This window comes from Microcebus murinus, chromosome X (genome assembly GCF_040939455.1).
Source record: "Microcebus murinus isolate Inina chromosome X, M.murinus_Inina_mat1.0, whole genome shotgun sequence".
NCBI lineage: Eukaryota > Metazoa > Chordata > Mammalia > Primates > Cheirogaleidae > Microcebus > Microcebus murinus.
In genome coordinates this window covers 16251362-16260386 of record NC_134136.1, presented here as the reverse complement: position 1 = coordinate 16260386, position 9025 = coordinate 16251362, and the positions used below count along the sequence as shown (strand labels likewise).

At 32.5% G+C, this 9025-nt stretch overlaps 1 non-coding gene across 1 annotated transcript; it reads right to left on the bottom strand.

Moving 5' to 3' along the window:
* Window positions 1–247: 247 nt before the first annotated feature.
* Window positions 248–350, bottom strand: LOC142866093 (U6 spliceosomal RNA). The gene has a single exon (XR_012916156.1). It is a non-coding gene; the product is annotated as a U6 spliceosomal RNA (small nuclear RNA).
* Between the last annotated feature and the right edge of the window lie 8675 nt (window positions 351–9025).

Here is a 9025-nt window from a genome sequence, read left to right as displayed (position 1 = left end):
AACCCAACTCCATAAAAATGTTTTGAGTGCTTACTATTTACAAGGCAAAGGATTAAATTCTATCAAGAATTTAAAGATGTATAATACATGATCAGAGCTCACAATCTAATGAGAAAGATAAGCATACATACAAATGACCATAGAACTGACATAAATCATATATTTTATAAAGCACAAAAGAAAGAAATATTCAACCTGAGGAGACCAAAGATGATGGCATTTGATCTGGTTTTTAAAGATCAGTAGGATAAAAATGATGACTTTCATGAGTATACATGCCTTGTAGAGGAGCCAGGCTAATCTTCCCCTGTATTATTACTATTTTAGTATACGTGCTTCTGAACAAGCCCATAATCAAAACTAACTTGAAAATCTGGCTGACGTTCAAGGCAGACAAACAAAAGACCAATAAGAATATCTCCCATTTTTATGTGAAATAAACATTGTACTTCCTAATTTGCTACTATTTTCCATGGTTTATTCAACTGGTTTAGTATAAACTGTGCTTTTACATACATCAAATATTGACCACTAGCCAATCTTATGGCCTATTGCCACTGGGTAGTAACCTGAGCTTGTCATTTGTTGGAACATAAACATAGCAATATTAATGGATTTATTTTATCAGAAAAGAAAATTATCCAGTTTTATTTCTATCATCTTCCTTCATTTACAAAATACTGATTTCCTTCAAACAGATAATAGGCTGGTATTATATTTGTGATATAAATTTATTATAAAACATTCTTATAAGAGGCAGTATTTCTTACTACTTGGAATGTGGGTAATATACTTAATACTGTAAAACAAAATATTAAATGTGTGTGGGGGCACAATTAATGTCACTCTCCTTAGCTATAATTTAACCCTCAGAAAAAGTATTTGAGTTTGTTTCTGAAAAAAAGACTCTCTCATGGGTTATCAGGTTCAGTTAACATTGCTGGCAAACCAATTGATATTCAATGTGTCCATGCTCCAGAATTCAGAGTTCACTTTCAACCCTTCTTCAAATCTTCCCCCTCTAAATCCTATCAAACCTACATGAATTTTATTATGACCAAGAAACTAACTATAATTGTATTATAATAAAAAATCCACATGGACAGATTTTTAGAATATTATTGGTATTAATTCAACTAATTAAATTATATCTGGAATATTTTATTTTGCATAATGCAGTGCAGTGGGAATATGTTCAAAAGAAGAGTACTATATCTTGACATTTAGTGATCATTTATCACTGTAATGTTTTTGCCTTATAGGATATAAGTTTGTTTTTCTTAGTGGCCTACAACAACACAAATTTATTAACTTATAGTTCTGGGGGTAAGAAGTCTGAAATGGGCTTTACTGGGTTAAATTCAAGGTGTCAGCAGGATTGACTTTCTTTTGGAGGCTCTAGGGGAAATATTATTTTCTTGTCTTTTCCACCTTCTAGAGGCTACCTGCATTCTTTGGCTCATGGCCCTTCCTCCAACTTCAAAGCCAACAATCACATCAGTACTTCCATTGCTACAACATCTTCTCTGACTCTCCTGCCTCCCTCTCTCTTATAAGAACCTTAGTGATTACATCAGGCCCACATTTATAAATGCAGCTCAGAGAGACCTTGCTATTTTCAGTGTCCTAATCCTCTTAAGAACAGTGAATAATGTAATAACTCCTATTCATTCTGGTTTTTTTTCCATTCCTTTTAAATGAATTAATCAATTGATTATATTTTTTAATTGACAAATAAAAGTTGAATATATTTATCATATCCAACACGATGTTCTATTTTATGTGAACATTGTAGAATTGCTAAATTGAGCTAATTAACATATGTATCACATCACATATTTATCATTATTTTTTTGGTGAGAACACTTAAAATCTACTCTCTAAATGATTTCCAAGAATACAATACATTGTGTCATTAACTATAGTCAGCATGTTGTACAATAGATCTTTCAAACTTATTACTCTTATCTAACTGAAATTTTCAAGACACTAAGTCTTTACTTAATAACTGCTATTTACAACTAAAAGTTGTCATATTATAATATCTCTCCCAAATTGAAGAGTACCACATCATAATTGCCAACTGTCTCTCTTTAAAAAAAGACATTTCTGGCCAGGCACAGTGGCTCATGCCTGTAATCCTAATACTTTAAAAGGTCAAGATCAGGAGTCCAAGACCAGCCTGGGCAACACAACAAGACCCTGTCTCTACAGAAAATTAAAAAAACAAAACAAAAAAACCCGATTATTTGGGCATGATGTTGTGCACCTATAGTCCCAGCTACTTGGGAGGCTGAGGCAGCATGGTTGCTTGAATTTAGGAGTTTGAGACTGCAGTGAACTATGAGCATACCACTGCACTCCAGCCTAGATGACAAAGTGAGACTCTGCCCCACCCCCCACACACACACAAAAGGAAAGACATTTATCCTTTCTCTTTCAGGAAAAAAATAAATGTTAAACACTATATCCCTCATAACTTTTTGAGAGTTATTTATCTTTCAGAAATACACAGTTCTAATACTGAATAATGTCTTACCAAATCATTAGAAATCTGGTCTCTGTTTCCTATGCTTACTGTGGTAAATTCCTAATTTCATAAAGGGAGCAGAATATTTCCTAGGTGAAAAAGCACAGCAGAACTCAAACCAAAGTTAATCCAATTCTGTTAATAAATAAAAGTACCAGAAATCCAAATAATAAGACTGGCATTTTACAAGCTATATATCAATCTATTCTAAGTTACTCAGTATTCTAAATATTAATTAAAACTAACTAGTGAATTAAGAGCTATTGTAAACTGAAGTAAAGAGAAAAAGTCAGGCACTGATTATAAATAAAATATTATGGTGGCAAAACTCACAACATTGTTGGTATTCTGAGTTTGCTTTAAAACATATTTTAAGGACAGCATAAAAATATTTTATGCTAGGAATGTGTGAACTGAATAAAGTATCTGCTGAAGTTAGAGAATATTTTGATTATGCTGGTTTTCTTCTAGTTTAATAGTTATACAAAATATATATGTTCAATGCTAGTTTTAATTGCATCACTGGATTAAAAAAAACTTTAACTCAGTTAACAATTCAGTTCAAGTAATAATAATACTAACTTTGAGGGTTGGGTCCTGCAAATTAATGATATTTACTGAGTTTTTAGTTGATTTTTGGTTTAGTTCAAATCCTTATTTTAGAAAATATCAAAGGGCTAAATGAATGGCTAAATTATAACACCACAAAAACTTTCTTTTATCTGTCACATATAATGTGTATTCTTAATTAAGTGTAACATCCTTCCACATTGTATTAATCTCTAATTTATTTCCTCCTTATACTCCATATATAACAAAACTACTCCAAAATTAACTTATACAATAAATATGCTACATGTGATTTGTCTTCAATAATCTGATAATATTATTATACAACATGATCAGCCATGCAGTTTCTATTTGGAAAAGACATCCCCTAATACGAAAGATAAATGCCCTGTCCATTGTGAAACTCTATCATATGTTACTTAGGCAAGAAAATCATTGAAAATGAGAAGAGTTGTTTCAATCAAAATATAGATATTAAAAGTGCTTAAATAAATAGATAATCCATACAGTGCTAAAAGAAGCACAGTAAGTCGAGTTTTTTCTAAATTATAACTTTAAGAAAGATCACAATTCTTTCCCCCGGCACACCCAAATATGAAGCATTTTACCACATTTTTGTAACACTCTCACTGTAAGCACCCATCAATTTTGCTGTCCAGAACCCTGTTTCAATCAAAATAAGATTAACAGTGCCACAGCAGAATATCAATGAAATCTCTAACTGACCGACAGCATCTGTCAGTATAGAAAAAGACAAAAGTTTAGGTAGGAAACAGATATTCTTGAATTTCCACTCTCAAGGTTGAGTATGGTAAATATTTATTGAATTATGAATATTTGCCATTCATTAGCACTCATTATAGCTCTAGCAAAATTCAGAAAATTCATGCACACACACACACACAATATGTGTATATACACATTTCCACATGAGCAAAGCCTAGTAGAATGCATGGCACATGGAAAATCCTTAATCAGTGTTTATTGAATGATGTAATGACCTAATTCAATTTAATTTTCCCAAGTAGCTTTCCCAAATGATACATATAAATGTATCATTATATCTCCTGTTCCAACATTATCTTTGTGAGGCTCATTGGAGACTCAGAATTAGAATGGAGGACACTAAAATATGTCTTCACCAAACTGCTAGTCCTTATCACTTTATACCTACCTTTCCCTTCCTAACCACACAGGTTAAAGAAGTGAGTCTTTAATTTCAAATATATTAGACAGTATCAAATTGTCTAATATGCTACGTGTGATATGTCTTCAAGAATCTGATGATATTATTATATAACATGACTAGCTGTAAAGCTTGTATTTGGAAAAGACATCATCTAAATAGAAAGATAAATGCCCTGACCATTGTGAAACTCTATCATATGTTACTTAGGCAAGAAAATCATTGAAAATGACAAGGGTTATGTTGAGAGTTATGTCTTTTAGGCTTTGTTGGACTTATTTAATTGATTAGTAAAACTTGTATATATTTATGGTGTACAACATGATGTTTTAATATATGTATACATTGTATGATGGCTAAATCAAGCTATTTAACATATGTATTACCTCACATTTTGTGGTGATAACATTTAAAATTTATTGTCTTAGCAATTTTCACATATACAATACATTGATATTGACTATAGTCACCATGAAGTACAACAGATCACTTGCACTTATTCCCCTTAACTGAAATGTTGTGTCCTTTGACCAAAATCTCCAAGTCTGTTCACTCTTCAGCCTCTGGTAACCACTGTTTTTCTCTGTTTCTATGAGTTTGACCTTTTTAGATTCCACATATGAGTGAGATCATATGATATTTATCTTACTCTACATGGCTTATTTCAGTTAACATAATGCCCTTCAAGTTCATCCATGTTGTCTCAAATGACAGGATTTTCTTCTCTTTTTAAGGCCAAATAAAATTCTATTATGTATATATACCATATTTTATTTATACATTAATCCACTGTTGGACACTTAGGTAGATTCCATATTTGGCTGTTGTGAATAGTGCTGCACTAAACATGGGAGTACAGCTACTCCTTAACCATATTGATTTCATATCCTTTGGATACATACCAAGTAGTGAGATTGTTCAATCATATGGTAGTTATGTCTTTAATATTTGAGGAACCTCCAAACTGTTTTCCATAATGATTGCATTAATTTACATTTCCACCGTAGGCTTTACTAGACTTTGAATAAAATCTTTAACATGCTGAGAAAATCCGCTACTTGACCTTATTTGGTGGGTGCATACATTGCTGGCAATAAAATGCTTAGAACCAGCATGTAGAATGGTATTCTACAGATGTCTTCAATGGTAATGAGATGAGTTTATATATTTAGCAAAAAGCTCAAAAAGAAATTGGGTGTATTCTCACTATCTTTTCAATTGACATCAAAACAAACAGAGTTTCTCACACTTTAAAAGAAGAATTTGGTGATATGTAAGTGGGATATTCTCAGTTAAAAAGTGGAATAAGGACAAATAGCAGATGGTTCACCAAGAAATAAAAATAAAAAAAAATCAGAAGAATAAAAAGGAGAATAACTGTCTAAGCCACAAATATAGTCAAAAAATGAGGAGAGCTACCAGTGATATCGAAGTATTTAAAATATTACTGTAGCCAGGAATGTTTGTAACATCAAATTTAATTTCTAAATTATAATTTATTATAATTTATACAACCAAATTTAAATCATCACCTTTATGTATTTCATGGTATTTTCTTTATGCTCTAGTCCATTTCTTGGAATTTTTTTTAAATTTCAGATTACGGGGGTACAAATGTTTTGGTTACATGATTGGCTTTTGTGCAGTTTGAGACAAATTTGAAAGTGTGCCCCTCACCAAGATAGCATATGTCATTCCTATTATGCATGAATTTACCTGTTCCCTCCTTTCCCCTTCTATCCGCTTGGTTTCCATTCAGTTTTACTACTATATGTGCACATAGGTATTGATCAATTAGTTCTAATTTAATAGTGAGTACATGTAGTATTTGTTTTTCCATTCTTGTGATACTCCACTTAGAAGAATGATCTGTAGTTCCATCCAGGTTGTTTCAAAAGGTGCTAGTTCACCTATTTTATGGCTGAGTAGTACTCCATAGTATACATATACTGCATTTTATTAAGTTACTCATTTATCAATGGGCACTTGGGTTGATTCCACATCTTTTTGATTGTGAATTGTGTTGCTATAAACATTTGAGTGTATGAGTCTTTTTGATGAAATGATTTTTTTCCTTTGGGTAAATACCCAATAGTGGGATTACTGGATCAAATGATAGGTCTACTTTTAGTTCTTTGAGGTATCTCCATACTAGTTTTCATACAGGTTGTACTACTTTACAGTTCCATTGACACTGTCAAAGTATTCCTTTCTCTCTAAATCAATAGAAGCATCTATCCTTTTGGGATTTTTTGATAAAGGCCATTCTCTCTAGAGTAAGGTAATATTTCATTGTGGTTTCGATTTGCATTTCTCTGATGATTAGAGACTTTGAGCATTTTTTATAGTTTATCACCTTTTCTTTTGAAAAGCTTATGTACATGTCTTTCACCCACTTTTTTATTGGGTTGTTTGATTTTTTTCTTGCTGATTTGTTTAAGTTCTCTGTAGATTCTGGTTATCAATGCTTTATCAGATGTATAGCAAGCAAATATGTTCATTCATTTTGTAGGTTGTCTATTCACTCCATTGATTGTTTTCTTGGCTACACAGAAGCTTTTTAATTTGACAAGTAACATTTGTTAATTTTTGTTGTTCCTGTGAATGCCTATGGGGTCTTCTTCATAAATTCTTTGCCTAGGCTGATATCTAGAAGATTTTTTCCAACATTTTCTTCTAGAATTCTTATAGTTTCATGTCATAGGTTTAAGTCTGTTATCCATCATGAACTAATTCTTGTGAGTGGTAAGAGGTACTGACCCTGATTTAATCTTTTACATGTGTCTATCCAATTTTCCCAGCACAACTTATTGAAAAGAAATTATTTTTCCCTGTGGATGTTTTTGTCTACTTTGTCAAATGTCAGATGGTAATATGAGGCTTGCTTTATAACTGGGTTCTCTGTCCTGATCCATAGATCTATGTCTCTGTTTTTGTACCAGTTACATGCTGTTTTGGTTACTATAGTCTTATAGTATCACTTGAAGTCCGGTAAAGTGATGCCTCCTGATATATTTTTATTGCTTAAGGTTGCTTTGCCTATTTCAGGTCTTTGCTGGTTCTATACAAAGTGAAGAACTATTGTTCCTAGATCTGCAAAAAATGATGTTGGTATTTTAATAGGGATTTCATTGAATCTTTGGACCATTTTTGGTAATATAAACATTTTAACAATGTTGATTCTGTTGACCCAGGAGCATGATATGTTTTTCTATTTGTTTACATCCTCTGCTATTTCCTTCCTCAGTGTTTCATAGTTGCCCCTGTAGAGCTCTTTCACCTCCTTTGTTACACATATATCTAAATATTTTATTTTCTTTGTTGTTATTGTGAAAGGTAACGTGTCTTTGATTTGATTTTCAGCTTCACTGTTGTTGGCTTATGTGAATGCTATTGATTTGTGTACATCGATTTTGTAACATGAGACTTTGCTGAATTTGTTTATCAATACAAGAGTCTCTTGGCAGAATCTTTGGGATTTTCTAGATATACGATCATATCATCAGCAAAGAGCAATAGATTGACCTTTTCTTTCCCCATTTGGATATCCTTGATTTCCTTCACTTGTCTGTTTGCTCTGGCAAGAACTTCCAGCACTATGTTGAATAGAAGTGGTGATACTGGGCAACTTTGCTGGTTCCAGCTCTAAGCTGGAATGCTTTCAATCTTTCCCTGTTCAGTATGATGTTGACTGTGGGTGTGTCCTATATGGCTTTTATAATGCTGAGGTAAGTTCCATCTATGCCTATCTTGTTAAGTGTTCTTATTATAAAACTGTGCTGGATTTTTTTCAAATGCTTTTTTCTGCATCTGTAGAGAGGATCATAAGGTCTTCGTTTTTGCTTATATTTATGTGGTGAATTATATTTATAGATTTCAATATGTTGAACCATCCTTGTGTTTCTGGTATGAAACCCACTTGGTCATAGTAAATTATTTTTTTGATGTGCAGATGAACTCAGTTTGATAGGATTTTATTAAGAATTTTTGCATCTATATTCATAATGGATAGTGATCTGTAATTCTCTTTTTTGTTGTGTCCTTCCCTGGCTTTGGTATCAAGGTGATATTGGCTTCGTAAAACGAGTTGAGGATTCTTTCTTACTCAATGTTATGGAATACTTTCTGCAGTATAGGTATCAGTTCTTTCTTGAAGGATTGGTAAAATTCAGTTGTGAAACCATCTGGTCTCAGACATTTTTTTGTTGGAAGATTTTATATTGCTGCTTCAATTTTGTTGCTTAATGGTGGTCTGTCCAGGAATAATGTTTCTTTCTGATTGATTTTGGGGAGTGTGTGTTCTTCCAAGAATTTGTCCATTTCCTCCACATTTTCAAGTTTGTGTGCATAGAGATATTTATAGTATTCTGAGGTGATATTTTGTATTTCCATGGTATCAGTTGTGATTTCTACTTTTTCATTTCTGATTGAGCTTATTAGAGTCCTTTCTTTTCTGCTTTTGGTTAATCTAGACTGTCAATTTTGTTTATCTTTTGAAAGAACAACTTTTTGTTTCATTAATCTTCTGGATAATTATTTTGTTCTTGATTTCATTTAGCTCTGCTCTGATCATGGTTATTTCTTTTTATTTTGCTGGGTTTGGGAATGGTTTCCTCTTCTTTTTGCAATTCCTTGAGATGATTCATTAAATTATTGATTTGTGATCTTTCTGTCTTTTGGATGTGCAGAGGTCCTCAAACTACGGCCCGCGGGCCACATGCATCCTGCCAAGGACATTT